At 39.6% G+C, this 18,973-nt stretch overlaps 1 pseudogene; it reads left to right on the top strand.

The window, feature by feature from the left end:
- The first annotated feature begins 3,195 nt into the window (after positions 1-3,195).
- LOC149234262 (glyceraldehyde-3-phosphate dehydrogenase A, chloroplastic-like) overlaps positions 3,196-18,973 on the top strand; it is a 111,199-nt pseudogene continuing 95,421 nt past the window's right edge.

Genomic DNA, 18,973 nt, shown 5'->3' with positions numbered 1-18,973 from the left:
TAAAGAACTGGTGGGAAACCTACTATGAATAAAAAGATGACAGGGAATCCTCAATTTTTTCATCCGCACCCACTTGGAATTATTTTCGAGATGCCATCAAGGAACAATATTACCCTTTTGATAGCTATGACATTAAATACATAAAGTGGACCATGTTGTAGGAGGGAACGGACCAAGATGTGCCCGAGTTCACAAATATTTTCCATACACTTCGCACAAAGTTGGGTATCAAGGATTCTGAGTGGAATTTGGTACCCAAGTACCATGGATGTCTACGAAAGTACATCCAGGATGATATGGAGTTCCTAGACATCTCCTCCCTTGGCACCTCCTATTGATATGCTATCAATATCGAGAAGAAATTTAAACATAAGAAGTGAGACTTTGGATCTGTGAATCCAAAGCAAGGGAAGGGAACCCCAAAACCACAAAGCAAAGGAAAAATCCAAGGCAGGGTGATCCAGGACAACCCACCAAATCCACAAGTAAAGAACAACACCACAAAGGTAAAGAAAGACATAGGGAAATGGTGTGAGTTCCATAAGAGCCCCACTCACAACACAAGTGAGTGTTGAGGCAACCAGTCACTAGTGGCTGAGTTGAAGGCTTTCAAATTAGATGCATGTTTTTAATATGAGTCAGTACCCAACAAGGGGAATGAAAAAGGGAAACAAATTATTGATGCATAGCCTAGTGCCACCGTTACCACCACCAAGATCCAGAAGGCTGAGCCCGATGATCGAGATGAGGGGGAGAAAATCTTCCACTCACAAATGTGGGTGAATGGTTCTCTACTGCAGTTCATTATTGACAGTGGAAGCCAAAAGAACCTCATTTCAATAGAGGTTGTGAAGCGGTTGGGCATACTGCCCACACCACATTCACAGTCATACACCATCGGGTGGCCTCACCAAGGGCGAGGAATTTGTGTCAGCCAATAGTGTCACCTTCCGTAAAGAATCAAGCCCTTCATAGATGATTTATTGTGTGATGTTACTCCTCTTGAAGTTTGTGATGTATTATTAGGTTGTTGTTGCTGTGACAAACACCCTCCAAATTTTTCATACACTAAAATTTTGGAGCCTACTGTGGATCTTGTGATCGGTCATTCCATAGTCACTTCTTTGTTAGTTGATGCTTTTAAGCTCCCTTCTTGGATCAAAAGTGTTGAAGTCATGTGCTCACCCATGCTCATTACGCAACAAGTTCATGAGCACATAATTTTTTGCAAGCTTGGACAATCATAACATGTTCCATTAAGACTATGTACGTGCGATTTCTAATCCATGTCGATAGTCATTACGCATAGACAACGACATTTTCTCACATTCTAGTTGCGTTTGTACTTCTATTTCGGTGATCTTTTCAAACTATCGCTTCCGCACAGCTTTGTTTTCGCGAGTGTCACTTTCATTTTTTTGGTTGTCATTTTTTTCTTGCTTTCACTCTAAGTAGTGTCATTTTCATGTCATATTTCCTCTGCTGTGTGTTACTTTCAATGTCATTCACATATCAACGAATTCATTCATAGTTTGGCAATTGTCGTCTTTTGCATGTTAGATATCACACAATGTAGGAATGTTTGTTCTGGTGGTTTCAATAGGTTACCTCTATTTGAATGAGTTGGTCTAACCATGTAAACATCAGTCACACTCATTCCCAAAGTTTTAAACATTATCACACAAGTGTCGTCACGGTGATCTCAAAGTGCATCTTAAGTGTCACACTTGTCGTAAAGATGGAACATGAAGGGAAATCTCAAAGTGCATCTTAAGTGTCACACTTGTCATAAAGATGGAACATGGAGGGAAATGCATTGTTCATGTGTCATGGATGATCTATGTTATTGTGTCATAAAGTATTTTAAGTGTGTGACCATAGTCAAAGTTTTATCACTATTCACATCAGTCTCGCCAGTGTCACACTTAGCCATTTCTGGAAAATTTTCCCGACCAAGCAACCTAGCTTCACCCATCCACCCTAAACTGTGAACTATGCAGTTTAAATCCTCTAGCTGTAACATTCCCCTTTGGCACTACATAATGCACAGTTCATGCCTCCGAGGACCATATAAATTTTTAGGGGTGAATTTTAGCCCATGGGCGAAACTTAAGGGGTTTCATATTTTATAGGGGTAAATTTTTAAAATTACACACCTTTCAATAGTTAACCAAAAAGAAAAATAAATGATTATTATATTTTAGCCAATTAAAAATAGGGCAGATAAACATTGTAAAGCCTACTTTGCCAGATTTGGTTGTAGAATTTTCTTGGCATCGCTAGATTTCTGGTTTGGCCATAGAATTTTCTTCTTGGCATTGCCCTGATTTCTAGTAATAGGACTGGTTAGGGGCTTTTTCCATTCCTTGGAAAACAAAAACTAGGTTGTATTCTCCCTGGATTTTAGGGTACATGGGTTAGCAGTTTGATTCGTTGAATTTGCATTGCATTTGACCAGCATCTAAGGTATCTTATAGCATTTGGCCCTCATTGGCACTAGGATTGGTTGACTCTAGCCGAATGAGATATATAAAATGGAGGAGCTAGTAAAATTGGACCTCTCAGCCAATGATTTCTCTGGGGACATTCCTGGATTTAGACAGTTGCCTAAGCTTGAGGTATTGTTCTTGCACTCTAACCTGCTAAATGGTACTAACATGATGAATGGTATTGTTCTCTCCTTCCTTGGAAATCTCTCTTTGTTGAAAAACTTAACACTGGCCTACAACCCTCTGGATCGAGGGGTAATCCCACATTAACTCGGGAACTTGTCAACGTTGCAGTACTTGTGGATGAAAAATTGCAGTTTAGTAAGCGAAATTTCAGAGTCAATAGGGGATATAAGAGATATGGTACACTTGGACCTCTCACATAATCATTTATCTGGAAGGATCCCCAACATGTTGATGGCCTTTTCAAAGATGAAAAATTTATTTCTATATAAGAACAATTTATATGGACCAATTCCAGATGATATCAACAATCTTAAGAGTCTTATGAATTTGGATCTGTCAATGAATGAGCTAAATGGAAGCATCCCCATTTGGATTGGAGATTTGACAAACCTAGAGACACTATAGTTATACAACAACAAACTCTCTAGCTCTATACCCTCTCGGCTTGATAAGCTTACTAATTTAGTCCATCTCAATCTTTTTACCAATAAGCACACAAGAATACTGTAGCAGAGGGAGTATGGCCTCAACTACACTCTCCATGGCTATTGTGGCCAACTATAGCAACAATCATGCATATTTTCATGTATACTCTACTTCCCATGCCACTCACCATCCATATCATTCAAAATTACAAGATGACACCATATGGATGTTTGCTTATTCTTGCATTATTCTCTGCTAGATAATAATCTGTTCATGTAGGTTTTTCTAACATACAGTGTTGTTTCATTTCATTGCAGTTGCCATAATGCTAATGCACCATTAGAATTTTGTGTGCTGATGCAAAATTGCCTAACCAAATGAAAGAATGATGAGTGAATATTACTTGGCAATTCATTAATTTATATGGGTTTTTACTACATGAAGTATTGGATGGTGGTACTGAGCTTATTGTAGTCAGTTTGATTATTATTCAGTTCAAACAAGTATATTTGTTTTTGTTTGTTAGTTGCATTAGGATTTGGGGTTGAATTTGTAATTGACGTGTCACGTGCTATTGTTAATGGGCAGACTTCAGGGAAGGGATTCTCCAAATACTCAAGTCTCAAGAGCTCCAGTGGCTTCCCTTGCCTAAGGAAATACAACAAGGACTTGGTTTCAGTAGTTGCATTCCAAACTAATGCGGTGAGGATATGTTCACACTTTTGATAATATCCCATATATGATTGTGAGTCACCACCACTGTTGTTGGTCTAATTAGTAGATTTCTTGGTCTGATAATGGCAAAGTGGCATTGTGATAGTAAAGCAAGTTATAGAAAATTAGGAGCTTCCCACAGTGGAAATTTTCTCCATGCTGGACATCACACTGTTATATGTGTAGGTGATCACACTATTGATTGTCTTAGTAGTTATCTTCCACAATGGCCACTTTGGTGTCTCTGAATATTGTTTTGTTGTATAATTGTGATAGTTGTGAGTGTAGAGATCATTTTTCTCTATGTGGATGTCATATTTCCATCCTTTTATTACATTTACATGCATGGTTTAGCTGGGGTTAGTTGAACTAGTTGTCGCCAATGTCATTGGGGATTTACAAGAAATACCATCTACTTATGTGAGGAAACATTCCTTGGATTTCCCCAAAAATGGATCTCTTTACCATTGATCTAGTTTTTGAGAAATCACTTTGCTTTGAGATTATTCAATGGTATCTACGGGACTATTTTTGCTGGATCAAAACCACTCAAGCTTGTCTTGATGTTGTTTTAGATTGTAAAATTGTCAGACTGATTTATATGTGTATGCAGTTGATTTCAGATTGTTGTGATCATGGTGGTTGTTCATATTGAGGTCACTTGACAATCTAGCTACAATTTGGTTTATATGGATGTTAGAGTTTGATCTAGAGCTTAAATTTCTTTATGATTCTTGGTCACTACATCCTATTTTTTTGTGTATAGGGAGAGAAACGGATGCTTAGATTACTAGGGGATGAAATTGCATTCCTTTACATAAAAGAAAATCACTACATCAAAATCCCCTCTCCCATGCTTAACTGTGCCACCACAGAAAATATTAAGCACCATTCAGTAAGTCAATTATTGGCTAATTACTTTTCCATATTGTCCCTTGGATGAGAATAAACCAATATTCAATGGACAGGATGAAAAGGCAGTAAGCCAATAATAGGCTTACTACATGGTGCTTAATATTTTCCGTGGTAGAAGATCAAGTGCAAGTGATCTAGCACTTGGATCTCTTGTATATTTACATTGCAAGGCTATTGAGTCAAAAATTGATATTCTTTCCAGTATAGAAATCTAATTTTTAGGAAGGTCTTTGAAGGTTCAGACTCATCTTTTTCACAATAGAAAGTGAAGAGTGGCCATCCTGATTAATTACCAGGCATGCCATGTAGATTATCACCCACCAGGTATCTCTAAGGTAGCGCACTGCGAACTTGAAAATACCCAAACACCTTTTGTGGACAGGCGTCTCAGAAAAACATGCACAACATCTTCTAGTTTCTATAGTTTCTGCAATTTCCTACTGTGAAACCTGATTTAATTAGTCTTCCTTTAGTAAGGAGCTGAGTAGTTTGTTTTTCCTATGTGATAGTCATCACATTGTTGCATGATTATATATGTAAGTCCTACTCTCTTTTTTATGATTGCTACACTATTGTTTGGAGAGCTTGCTTTATTTCATTATGTTTAACCTGGCATACAATTATGTTGTTGTAATTTAATTACCCCTAGTGATTTAGAGCTCATATCACAGTTCACCATCCAATTATCACACATATAATTGGGTGTCATTTCATCACTGTTTGATTGTTGATGTGTTGTATGCAGAGGGAAAATATGAAGTAGAAGACATATTTATTATAAATACAAGTAGTATTTTCATGTTAAGCCAGGCATTTAGGAAAAACATACGTTATATCAAAGTTATACTTTGGCTACCTCTTTGAAGTGTGGGAAGAACAACGAGTGTAATATTGTTGTCTATAGTATGTACAGGTCTTGTATGGCTCTCTTCATTGTATTGAATTTTCTACAAGATACGCAGTAGAAACCAATTTTCTGATTTGATAATTACTACTTAATGATCTTCAAATAGTTTATCTAATGTCACTGATATCATTGAGAAATTATGCACAAACGATTTCAACAATAAATACAGAGGAAACAATAAAGATCATAAAGATACAACCATGCACGATAGTGACAAAATTTTTTCCCTTGGAAACCCAAGCTTGGGAGAAAACCTAACAACTCTTCTTCTAGGAGAAATCTTCAACAAGGTTTACAATTCCAAATTGTCTAGATATATGTGGCAAAAATCCAAGTCCAAAATTCAGTCAAATTCATTCTCTATCTGCTCCCACGTGTGGTTGTTATAGAAGAGAGATGATGATGATAATTAATCAAATGAAGTATTGCATTATGTATATATATACAAGTCGAATGGGCACATTTACCCCAGGGGACACGTCCCTTCATGAGCTGGGTCGACTTGTCCTTTTTGAGCCTACATGAAGCCCAATAAAAAATTAATTTTTTATTTGTATTTTCATAAATATTCTAGGTCGACTTAGGAGGCCTCTTGGCATGTGGGAATACCTCCTGACACTATGCAAAAATCAAAACTTTTTCTTAGTGAGGGAGATATTCCCCTTGGCTGCAACAGATTTCCCCTTAGCTGAAATTTCTCCTCCATAAGAAAAGTTCATGAGCTTGCTATGTTGATTTATGTCTATAGATAACTCCATCTTGGAGTGGGAAATGTGAGTATCTAGGGAATTTCACCTCTGGCCAAAATATTTTATGGCTCCTTAGACAAATGTATCAATCTCTTCTGGTCAAAGTCCCCTTCTAGTTTCTTAGGAGAGAATCTTCCCTTGGACCATTCAGCCTCAGCCAAAATCCTTTATGGATTCTCAGGTGAATTACATCTATCTCCTCTAGTCAAAGTCCTTTATGACCTAGCCAAGTCGTTATGGCTTCTTAGGAGAAGTTTTGTCCAATCCTGTAAACTTCCCGTATAATTTCCTTGGGCCATTCACCTTTCTAGTCAAAGTCCTTTAGGAACTATCCAAGTCCTTCTAGCTTCTCAGGTGAATGTATCCATCTCCCCTGGACAAAGTACTTTAGGACCCAGCAAAAATCTTTTATGACCTAGCCAAAATACTTTATGGCTTGAGGAGATGGCCTGCCCTAATCCTACAAAGAAATCAACCCTTCCTCTCAACAAGGGAGACTTTCTGCATCATGCAAAGCTTGTCTATGAAGTATACAAACTTCACTATAGAAAGAGGCTTGGTGAGAATGTATGCAATCTGCTCATCTGTGTATGCATACTGCAAATCCAATACTCCTTTCTGCACCATGTCTCGGATGAAGTGACCTGATCAAATATTCCTGCAAGAAGCTTTTGAAGTCATATTGTTTCACAACTTGCGACATAAGCTACGATATACTCTGTCTCTTATGTATTGGGTGCAAGAGAAGTCAACTTCCTGCTGAACCAAGGTATCATAGCTGATCCCAAGCTAAAGAAGCACCATGATGTGCTATTTTTTTCCTCTACACTCCCAACCCAATCTGAATCCATATATCCCTGCAAATTCACTTCACCACCTGAGACATATATCAAACCATATCTATTGTATCATGCAAGTACCTTTGCCATGAGTTTTGACAACCCAATGTATCTACCTCAACTCGACCATATATTGGCTTAGGGTGTTCAGTGCAAAGAAAATATCAAGCCTGGTGTTAACCAACTATATCAAGAATCCAATCAATTTCTTGTACATCGTGATATCCACCAAATCTAAATCTCCAATCCCAATAAATAGTGTATCTTTCTAGAATCCATCATTTCAATCTTCGAGGCCAACTCCCTCTGACACTAAAGAAGGCCTTCCTGTGGTAGTCATGGTTTCTCCCTCTGTCACAGAAGCAAATCCTCCTATCACTGTTGCTCCCTCTGTCATGCAAGAAATTATTTTTGTTGTTATTGATCCCTCTATCATGTAATTAAGTCCTTTTGCTATTTGACATTGTCTCCTCCAATAAGGCATATTTCTCTTAGAGACCTTCTGTCTCTGAGATCTTGACAATCTCAACCCATGACAGCCTCTTTGGAAGGTTTCTCCTTCCACTCTGCTTGACTATCTGCTCCCTCGGTACTAGAAGCTCTTCTGGTCATCTAGCATAGTCTTGGATGTCTATACAATTTCTCCCTCTCGAACACCAATCACTTTTGTTGAGTTTATGTTCGAGCCCTTAGGTCATACAAGAAATTATCCATTAGATACTGGAGCAAGAAAAATCCTTGTGGTACACTCCCTCTTATTGGGAGAACCCTCTTGCCACAAACTTTTCTTTATTCTTATAGAGGCTACCATCTATTACCATAATCATTTCCTTGGGAGCCTTCAGAATGCACATGCAAACCTCATTCAGGAGGCCATGGAAGAAACAAATATAACCAAGCAAAAATTATAAAGACAAGAGGTTGACCAAGGAATAAAGATAATAATAATAATATTCAAGGGAGAAAGATAGGAATTATTTATCTCTTGATTAAAAAAAAAGAAACTGTTGAGGGTTGTACGAAATTGTCAACTCCTTCTTGATCCTTGCCTCCTTGCATAAATCAATGAAGTCCATCTGCAATATCATCAAGCTTGGATTCCTTATATTCATCTGAAGTGGATGCTCATCCTCGTCCTTAACATTCATCTACTAATGCATTCTACTTTCCATTCTTGCATGATCTGTAAGAGATAGGGTTTCTTCATCCTACAGATTAGGTTTAGCAAGCCATTCATTGAGTTATCTAGCCACACCAAAGGCTTAACAACAAGATAGCATCAAGTACAATTCCACCCTTGGATATTCTGCTTTCATTCCACAAGCTATCAAGGAGATAAACAAAGTAATCATCTCACAAATTCCACTTGCATCCAACACTCCAAGTCTTGCTCTAAGGTTTGATTCCACAAGCCCTAAGACTTTCAACAAGTATAAAGACTTCAAGACAAATAAAAAACTTCTCATGTCCCTGATCATAACAACCACTTATCACCTATTTGTTTTCCCTTTTGTTCATTGTTGATTAGCCTACTTTTGCAGCCTCAAACCTATTCAACCTTGGCCTAACACAGGCCTGCAAGTCTACCTTTGACCTTCAACAACCTTCCTTTCCTCAACCCTTCAGGTTGTAGCCTTTTTCTTTGCATCACTTTCCTAGTTGCACAACCAACTCAACCAGCCTTCTTAGTAGTCTCCAATAGGTTTTGGTACCCTTGTTGATGTCCTAAAATGCCTTGCAGCCACCTTCTCTTCCTCATTATGTGTGTTTATACTTCAAACACAACCCAAAAACTTCCCTTCTGCTTGTGGCCAGACACCTTGTGGCTATTAGCCCTCAACCAAGTTGAAAAGACTCAATACAAGCCTCACGGATGCCTTCTTTCAGCTCTGTCCAACCTTCAGTTTCCCTAATTCAAGTCTATATAGCTTCATGGATACCCTATTGCAGACTTGTGGAACCTTCCTATGCTTGTCACCCTACGACCAGGCCTACATCCCTTGGCCTTATTTATGCAGCCCCAGACCTAACTAGACCTCGATTAACTTGTTTGGATAGACCTTTGACTTAGCTATTCCAGAATAAATCTCCTTGTTTGTTCCTTAATTTGACCTCTTCTAGCTTGTTGTCTGTGGCTCCTTCTAGGGCTCTCTTGCTCCACAAATGAAGTCCCTCTCCCTTGTCTCTTAGGCTGACTTTAGTGGTTTTTCTCTCTGTAGGTTTTAACCCTGTACATAAATTACCTGCATGCAAATTCTAAAACATAGAAAATAAACAATGCGAGAGCATAACACATAAAACACATATACACAAATATTTTCCCCTGGATCCGAAAACTGAGACTACCAGATTGATTTTTCATTATGTTCCTTTCAATGTTACAATAAATATATATACATGCCTAAGCATCCAATACCATGGACCGAAAACCATCGTGTCCAAAACCATGTGTGAAAACCATGCACAAAACCATAGGTAGGTTCGCCCTACCTAATATAGGGTCCAAAATAAATTTCCCCAGGGCACTGGTGCCCCGAGTCATGGAAAGAATATAACAAAACCCAACATTCTCCCACTTGTTGTTTTCTTTCCACAGGGGGACACAGGATAGCTTAGTCATTTATCCAGCCCTACAATACCCATTATTTATCTACACCAACTGAACTTCTCAGAGCTCACAGATTTTGTCAATGCATCTGTAGTATTCTTCAAAGTGTCCACCTTTACCAACAACACCTTTTTGTCTTCTATCATATCCCTCACAAAGTAATACTGAACATTAATGTGTTTTGTCTTTGAATGATAAGCAGGGTTCTTTTCTAAGAAAATTGCACTTTGGTTGTCACAGTCTATCCTTATAGCTCCCTATATGTTATCGGGAAAACTAATGTCCATTCAGAGCTACAAGTCCCACTAAGATGGGTAGCTATCTTAGAAACAAACAAACTAAAGTCACTTGTGTTTTCCTTTATGAGAGATAGATGAGAGAGAAGTAAAGAGTACCAACCTCAGTCTTTCGCTAGTCTCCTTGCTCGTTTCCTCTCTCCCTTGATAGATATTTCGCCACTCCTTTCTCACTTGTCCTGCTTCAAAGAACACCTGTAGAGTCAACGCAACAAAATACCATCAAAGCATAGAGATCTATAACCATAAACAATGTAGGATCATATGTACATTAACCATATAAATGCATATACAAATACAAGATTCAGAGATACACAATCATATGGAGGAAAGCTCAAATAGCTTTATTGATAGAAGTAGTAGAAGAGAGGATTACAACCAGGCTGTCTGATCCAGTATCATCCTCCCAGCATGAAAGCCCTCTTCACCTCATACAAAGCAAGATCACCCAACAATGTCTTCAAAGAGAAACCAATAGCACTTCCTTGCAAATTACAAAATTCCAGCCTTTGGATCTCTTGGATGAGGGATCCATATATAGATGTTTACAGCAGAGTCAGTCAGCTTCTGGGATTTTTATTAGTGTCATTTCACTAATAGTTCTTGGTTCCACTTGGAGATTTCAGATCTCTTACTCATCCCTGGGCGAATTTAGAGAGGCAAGTGTCATATGAGCAGTTTCTAGAAGATTCTTTGGCTTTCCACCTAGCAAACTGCTTCTGCCATTTGTCTGCTCTGGCTCATCGCACCCTACAGAAGGGATTTCCAGTATGCATCGCACCTCCCATGTGTAATAGGTGAGATGAATCGCACCCTATGCATGGAGCAGTCTGTATGGTCCAGTTTTGACCAATTCTGAGTTGTTTTTCATGGAGAACTTATGGGAGATGATGTAATCAGTTGACCTTGTTTCTTTAGGGTATGAAACAACACTTTTAGGGGTTTAGAAACCCTTGGTTTATGGACATATGTGATTGGGGTTGCAGTGCCCAAATATGTCTATAACAGTTGCCCCTTAAAGCATGAGGTCGTAAATCTTTTGATGTCGAGTGAAATGCTTTATAATGAGGATCCGAGGTTTTTCAAACTGGAAGGTGACCTGTAATAAGATACAAAACAATACATTATCTTCACAATATTTTCATGATCTAGCTGAGGCGGGCATTCCCATGCTTAGCTTTATAAATTCATATTCATGTACATAAGACAAACAATTGTCTGTGTGGCAGACCGATGATTCTGGTAGAGCCATCATCCTTTAGTTTGGATGATTATCTATGCAGCTGTGATTTACATTTGATGTCTTTATTTTCCTGAATATATCGCAGCCCAGATGGATGAAACTAGATCCGGGGTCTTCAAAATTGTTCAATCTTCACCCGAAGTACAAGTCGATCCATGCGAAAGGATGTTCTGATGTAAAACATGGACAGACATTGCCTGATTACCAGCCAATGATGTAAGTTGTTAACAGGCGCGAGAGGAATCACCGATAATGATGATGACCCTCAAGGTACTGCAATACAATTCACGTGGTGTGAATACATGAGTTGATGTCGAACGCCACATGAAATCTTTCGATCAAAGGCCATTGATGTAAACCTGTTGCTAGAAGTGAGAAACTTGCCATTGAGGCATGCAAGCTTCAAAGTACTGAAAGGGTTTTCCCTAAGTCAACTTCTTGGATAATGAGCTAATGTCGACAAGAAGTGACCCATCGTAGGAGGGCCTTAATGAATCCCACATCTACAACATGGAACAAAGCAAATGATTTTGTGGAGGTGAAAACAATATGATGATACAAGGTTCAGGGGGGTAGTCATGAAAAATGGAGAGTGAAGGTATTGTAGCGGATGAGATGTTAGCTAGGTTGGTGAATTCTCTAAGCGACTTCTCTTGAACATATTGGCGACACTGAAATGGATTGGTAGAGTTAACCCCAAAAATGGATGGTACGGTGGACCAATGGTGATATGACCGGTGAACGGAATAACCCAACCCGACTCAATCACGGTGACAGAGTGAAAGTGTCATGTTCAAGAGCGACCTGCTACCAATGAAGCTATTCAAGTTTTCTTCCCCTTTTTCCTCAGTCATTGCTGACTAGTACCTCTTTACTTTTGTCAAGCTTTAGGAGGATAACATATGCTTGTTCTATAATTTTCCATTCAGGAAAACCAGTCGCTATGTTTTAACGAGCCTAGCGACAGTGAAACTCGCTCTTGTCTGCATGGACAAGTTTGTCACTGTTGTTTTAACAAGTTTAACGACAAATATAACTCAGTACTTTTCAATTTTAGAGAGTCTAAAAAGAGATGTAAAGGCAACTCTAGTGGTCCTTTTTCGTAATGTAATCCCTTAAGTCCGAAAAAGTGTAAAATAATATGAAAGGGATGATTTTTTGATAGTTTTGACGAGCCGAACAAGACAAGCGCTCGATATTTTTGTGTAATAATCCCTTAGGTCCAAAAAGATTAAAATCTAGAGGAGGGATGGCACTTCCGATTACTTTAACGAGCTGGAGAGGCCAATTGCTCGGCAATCTTTTCATATTTTACGAGTCAGATGAAAAGAGCTTAAAGGAGACTTGTTTTTTTGAGGAACGAGTGATATTTTTGGATAGAAACTGGTTCCAGGTAAGGTTTGGAACTTTTCAATCATGGCAGTGTAAAGAAGGTGGCTAATAGAATCACTCGTCACAGATGTTCCTCAAAAGGGGTAAACAATCAAATGGAGGCGTATGATTGGCTAAAAAAGAGTGGAGGTGATGGCAAGAACACGACCGAGGTTCGAAAGATGATAATTATTCGATCACAATGGTTATTTACTGAAGGTGGGGTTCATTTTTTAATGAGCTTAAACTCTATGGGAACATTTGCTCATTGCTAGGTTTATTTTTTGATGATCTTGAACTTCGCGTAAAATTTCCCATGGCAAGGTTTATTTTTTAACGAGCTTGAACTTTGCGTAAAACTGCTCGTGCAAGTCGTATAATAAGGGTGTCTCATGAGTAGGTTCATTTTTTAGGGAGCTTGCCCCATGTGCAACTTTGCTCCGAAGCCTTTCGTTATGCAAGCTAGGAATGACCAACCTATGAGTCTAAAGGGTTAAGAGCCTACAAAATAAGAAAATAAATGGTCACTTTTCACTTGCATGCAAAAAGGTTTGCATGCCCCCAGGTATAAAGTAGAGTTTCCAGGTTACCATATGGAAGTTCTTGCATTAGCAAGATTGTTCCATCTGCGTCGTAGACAAAACACTTCCTTGGCGATGTCCATCGAAATAGACAAAGGTGAATGGTGGGAGCTTCCACTCACATAACGTTTGACGAGGGAATATTTTTCCAGTCTGAATCCATTTTCCTAAACAGACAGAGGTATCAGACTAGTCATATTCCTACGCGGAAACCTGCCTTATATCTGGGATTTTTCTGCCGAAGCAGACCAGGGTGCATGCCTCCTGGGTTTTAGTCACAATCACCGAATCACTCGCGATCATCAGGTGGATGGACTAGAGATTGATGAGACATTCCTTGTGCAAAAAGACCAGTTAGGGATGGCATTTGACTAATAGCTGTGTTTGAACCAGGGAAGGAAAGTTGGTCAACTAGGTGGACCACTTTGCCTTCATGTGGAAAACACATCACTCAGAAGGGTGAGGAAACAATAGCTCCCATGCTATAAATGTAGTCACGCCCAAGGAGTATATTGTAATCTAGAGGTCCTTGAACTACCATCACATTTAGATGAATGGTTTTCCTTCTCAAAGTTATAGGCAAATTTGGAAGGATCCCTAACGGTCGACTGGTTCCTTTGTTGAAGCCTGTCAGATTTCAAATCTCAGGCAGAAGCAATGGTGAACCAAGTGCTTTCCAGGCAGTTGAGGAAAGGACACTCACAAATCCCCTTCATCTATAATAGTACCAACCATGATCATTCTGTAAGCTTGTACTATGATTTGGAATGGTACATTAGATGGTAGGCGGGGTCTGCCTAGTAGATTCCAATCGAAGAAAACGACTAGATTTCTTGGAGGTGGGACCAAATAAATGGCCAGATAAATTTCTGACAAACTTCCTTCTTGTGGTAAAGGAATGGGTAGATTGCCCCCATGTTCATCGGAGTCTGCGTTTACGAAGAGAATTTGAACGGTGTCATTCTCGTTCTCCTTGGTGATAGTATCATCTAAAGGTGGACCCTCTAAAGACAAGATTGTGTCGACTGATGTCTCGACCTATTGACTTTGGTCCAGTGTGGACTCAGAGGGTTTATCTTTAATGATAGGTGCTTTGATTGACAACAATGGTGTGTCAGTCAGATTTTCAACTAGCGATGGACTCGGCAAGAGTTTTTTGTATTTGGGAGGAAGTCACTGCGGTGAAGCAGGATGCTTATCCAAGACTCTCTTAGCTTCATCTAGGAAGGGAAAACGGTGGAGGGCATGATCACCTTCACATAGCCTACAAGGAAATTTGGATCTTCCTTTTTGTCCATTGACTTCGTTTTCACTAGTTGACGGTGTGCTCTTAACATGATCATCAACGGTTGAAGACACTAGATTGTGCAAGCGGGGAGACCAGTCCCTCAAGATCTATGGGATGCAGGGACAATCTCAATGATAGTGGTCTCCCTTGCAAATGACACATGGAGATTTAGGTTTGGAAGGTGTAGTGTGTGGATTTTCGCCAGATGATGTATGGTTGCCCCCTTTTGCTGTTGGATTCTTCTTCTTCTTCTCCTTCCCTTTCTTCTTCTTCTCAGTTACTTGGTTTTTAGTGTGACTAGCTTCACCAAGCAAAGAGGAAGAAGGAGAGGGAGAAACAAATGAAGTAGAAGGTTGGGGAGCAACTTCATCTGGTTGTTGATTGGATTGCTGAGGAATTGCGGTGTTTTGAATGACAGAGGTTGAGAAAAGCCATACTGGCAGGTCAATTCTGAGTTCTGGAAGGGACAATGTGGCCATGTGTGGAGCACCAACATCCCCCTAAGAGGAGAAGGGACTAGGACTCCCCCCAAGGGGAAATCCTTGATTGGTAGTCTCCATTTTCTCAACCTAAGACCAACGAGGGAACAATGACGTTATTCCGATTAAAATAAATTTTATGACGCTTTAACACAAATTGCTTTTTCAATTTTTAAGAGTCGAGAAAAAGCTAAAGATGACTCTAGTCACCTTCGATTTTTAATGAGCCTGAAGTGACAAGTGCTCAGATGGACCTTTTCTTTTAAGGAGTCTGAAAAGGAATGAAAGTGACTACTCTAGAAATCTAGACAGAGGGATTACCAAACCAATCGCAAAACTGCAGAATAATTTTTACGATATGGCAGTCAATCTTCCCGAATGCTCTATTCAGTGCATTGCGATCGATAGGGCGGTAGACACGGCTTCCTAAGGATAAAGGATGTAGCCTATTATGGTTTCCCAATATATACTCGATGGTACATGGGAGCACAAGTCCATACTAGCACTTGTTGTCTCAAATAGGAGGAATCACCCAACCTACGATGAAAGCGATAGTTACCAGGCTTTACGACACCGGAATACGTCTCTAGCCTAGACTTCTAGATGTTGTGCATTAGGTTCCAAAGCGTTTTTATGTTCATTGAAGTTTATTTTACAATTGATCTTTCTTAAGAATTTTTCCTTTAAGGTTCACCGTGTGATGTAGATATACAATTCCTAAATATGCAATTGAAGATGATAAATAGTCATTTACTTTCTTTTTGCAAGGAAAATCCTAGCTACTAAGGAAATAGAAATGAAATTCTTTCAACATAGAGTAGAGAGCACACACTAGATGCACTTTTCCTAAATCAACTTCAACATGCAGTCTTAATGCAAATGCACATGCATGTATTGTTTTTCAGTTTCCTTAATGTTAGAATGACAAAAAGAAAAAAAAGTATAGATCTAAACTATCTTCTTTCAAAGCGACAGTACTAACAATTTTCTTTTCAAAAAACCAAAGTAAAGCCAAGATGACACTTTGCGATTCGAATTTAAAATTGCTTTCGACACTTGAAATACTAATGCTTCAAATCAAATACTATGGCAAAAGTGTAATCGACTATCTAAAAGAGGAATTCTTTGTGACACTCTTTTTCTTGACTGAAAACGACACTTGCGACACTTTCAAATCAAAATACGACAGTTCGATTAAGCTACTATTTGCCAAGGAGAACTCTAACTGATGAAAAATACATAAAAAACATTCACAATTCCTTCTGATGGAGGCTGAATAATACAAAGGAAAATGGTTTCAACAGAGATATACTGATCATAGACAGCAAAACTACTAAATAAAGCTGAAGACAATGAAGGAAAAACCAAAATCTGGAGGTAGAAACAATCTCATTCAATCATCACACTTGTAACATAGGGAAACAAGGATGCATCTCACCTACAATAGACGGGAGGTGCGATGCATCTAGGTTGCCAAGAAGAGACAATGCGATGGACCAGGGACGAGACTGAGCTTGGTTTTCACTCACAGTTTGCAGCTAAGTTCAGGGATTTAGGCTGAGCTAATGATTGTCAGTAAACACAAAGTATAGGGGCTGATCTAATGAGGTTATTTGAGCTACCACCAAGGCACTTAGGATGTTTGCAAGTCAGATGTTTAGTCCATAAACCAACCTGGAGATTGACTGAAGTAGCGTTGATCTACTTTGCAGTTGCATAGAAAAAGCAGTTCGAAGGCTAGCTGGCTTAACTTCAGGCTCCGTCTGTGGTTTATAAAGAAAACAACAGTAACAAAACAAACAAACTATTCACTCCCTAGTGGAGTCGCCATTTTGTTATCGAGAAAACTAGTGTCCATTCAAAGCTGCTAGTCCCACAAAGACGGGTAGCTATCTTAGAAACAAACAAACTAAAGTCACTTGTGTTTTCCTTTATGAGAGATAGATGAAAGAGAAGCAAAGAGTACCAACCTCAGTCTTTCGCTAGTCTCCTTGCTCGTTTCCTCTCTCCCTTGATATAGATTTCGCCACTCCTTTCTCACTTGTCCCACTTCAAAGAACACCTGTAGAGTCAAGGCAGCAAAATACCATCAAAGCATAGAGATCTATAACCATAAACAATGTAGGATCATATCTACATTAACCATATAAATGTTGGAAATAATACTGAGAGGGGGGGTGAATCAATATTATCAAGTTCTTTTAACAAATCTTCCTTATTTACACTTTGAATTATTTTTGCAAATCAGTACCATAAAATAATGAGCATGAACAAGAAAAACAGATAGTCACACCAAAGAACACCAGATATAAGGTGGAAACCCAATGTGGGTGAAAACCACCTGCTGCAATATGTCTCTATCTTCTTTCAAATTAGAAACTCCTTTTACAATGATTTTGTACTGGTGCAGTCCTTTAGCAGTACTCAGGCTGCAACCTGCAGAGAGCTACAACTCTCTCTCATTTTCCAGTCTCTCCTGGAAGGGAGCTACAACCCCATACTTCTTTTCTTACAAGGACCACTTTTCATAAATTTTCAAACTGGATCCATAAACATCAAATGATCATCAAGTACATGTAAATTGCACAGTCAACTGCAGTAACCAGATCAACAATAACAGAACTAAACCCAGAACACCTTATCAACAGAAAAATTCAGTCAACAGAAGATCTTAAGACAGATACGCAGTTTTTCTTTCTCTGGCCTGCGTCGCTACGCACTTCACCTTCTGCTTCCCTACGTATACCCGCAGAGAGCCTTCTGCTGCACGGCGTACCTACGCACTGCTTCTTCAATCGAGCTGCGTACTGTTACTGTAGGTACGCACCCAGAGACACTATCGCGCCGCGTACTGCTACTGAAGCCACGCACTCATAGATACTATCGCGCCGCGTACGTTTATTGGGCGTACGCACCTGAACCTCTGTCACGCTGCGTACCCACGCAGTTCTGCTTCTTCTGCTCAGCGTACCCACGCAGCTCTCCTGTTTCTCCTCTGCGTACCCACGCAGTTCTGCTTCTTCTGCTCTGCGTACTCACGCACTTGCACCGTTATTCACCTGCGTACTTCTGATTAGGGCCGAATTGGCAGCTCACCAGTGTACCATAGTTAGTCGGATGCCCAGATCTGATCATGCGCTCGAGAGATCACCCTTCACAGATTCGCTTTCAACTTCACTTTCATATAGATCAAGCTTTTAAGACAGTAACCCAATATTTCAGATCTTAAGATATTCAATTTGCAAAGATACTTAGCCAAGTGAACTCCTTTGCTTTATATAGGCAAGCTCCTCCTAAAATCATGGATCAATACCGTAGATAACCAATACCAAGGGCCCAAAAACATGGGGCTCAATAATAATAATAATATAAAACAATACCACGGGCCAAAACCATAGAATCAAGAGCGGCGGGCTAAATACCACGGGCCAAACATAGGAAACCCCACGTGAACGCGCTTCTCTGCCTTGAAGTAAGTGAAACTGGGGGTACGCACCTTCTGAACGGGTGACCTGCGTGTCTGGCCGCGGTCCCTTCATGGTGTACCTGCGTGTACGCATCTTCTGAACTGTTCTCCTGCGTACTTCTTAATTTTCAACATTTTGAGAGCCTGATCAGAGCATTGCCACTTGGGGGTGTTGCCATCAAGTACAACATCTGTAACATAGAGCCATACCAGAATCATAATGCCAACAATCTCCCCCTTTGGACTTGATGGCAACCTCAAAATCTTCAGCTTCATTCTCCCCCTTTGACATCAAGGGCAAAGGGTTATGCTCCCCCTAAGAGCATGCTCCCCCTGAATATGAACCAGATCTGCAAAGAAGAACCATAATCCACCAAACACCATAAATGACCATGAAAGAGATAGAGACATATTGC

The sequence above is a fragment of the Pinus tabuliformis genome, chromosome 8 (genome assembly GCF_031772625.1).
Source record: "Pinus tabuliformis cultivar Carrire ecotype Pingquan chromosome 8, CPIR1, whole genome shotgun sequence".
Lineage (NCBI taxonomy): Eukaryota > Viridiplantae > Streptophyta > Pinopsida > Pinales > Pinaceae > Pinus > Pinus tabuliformis.
Note: the sequence above shows the minus strand (reverse complement) of the source record. Positions and strands in the feature narration are given on the sequence as shown.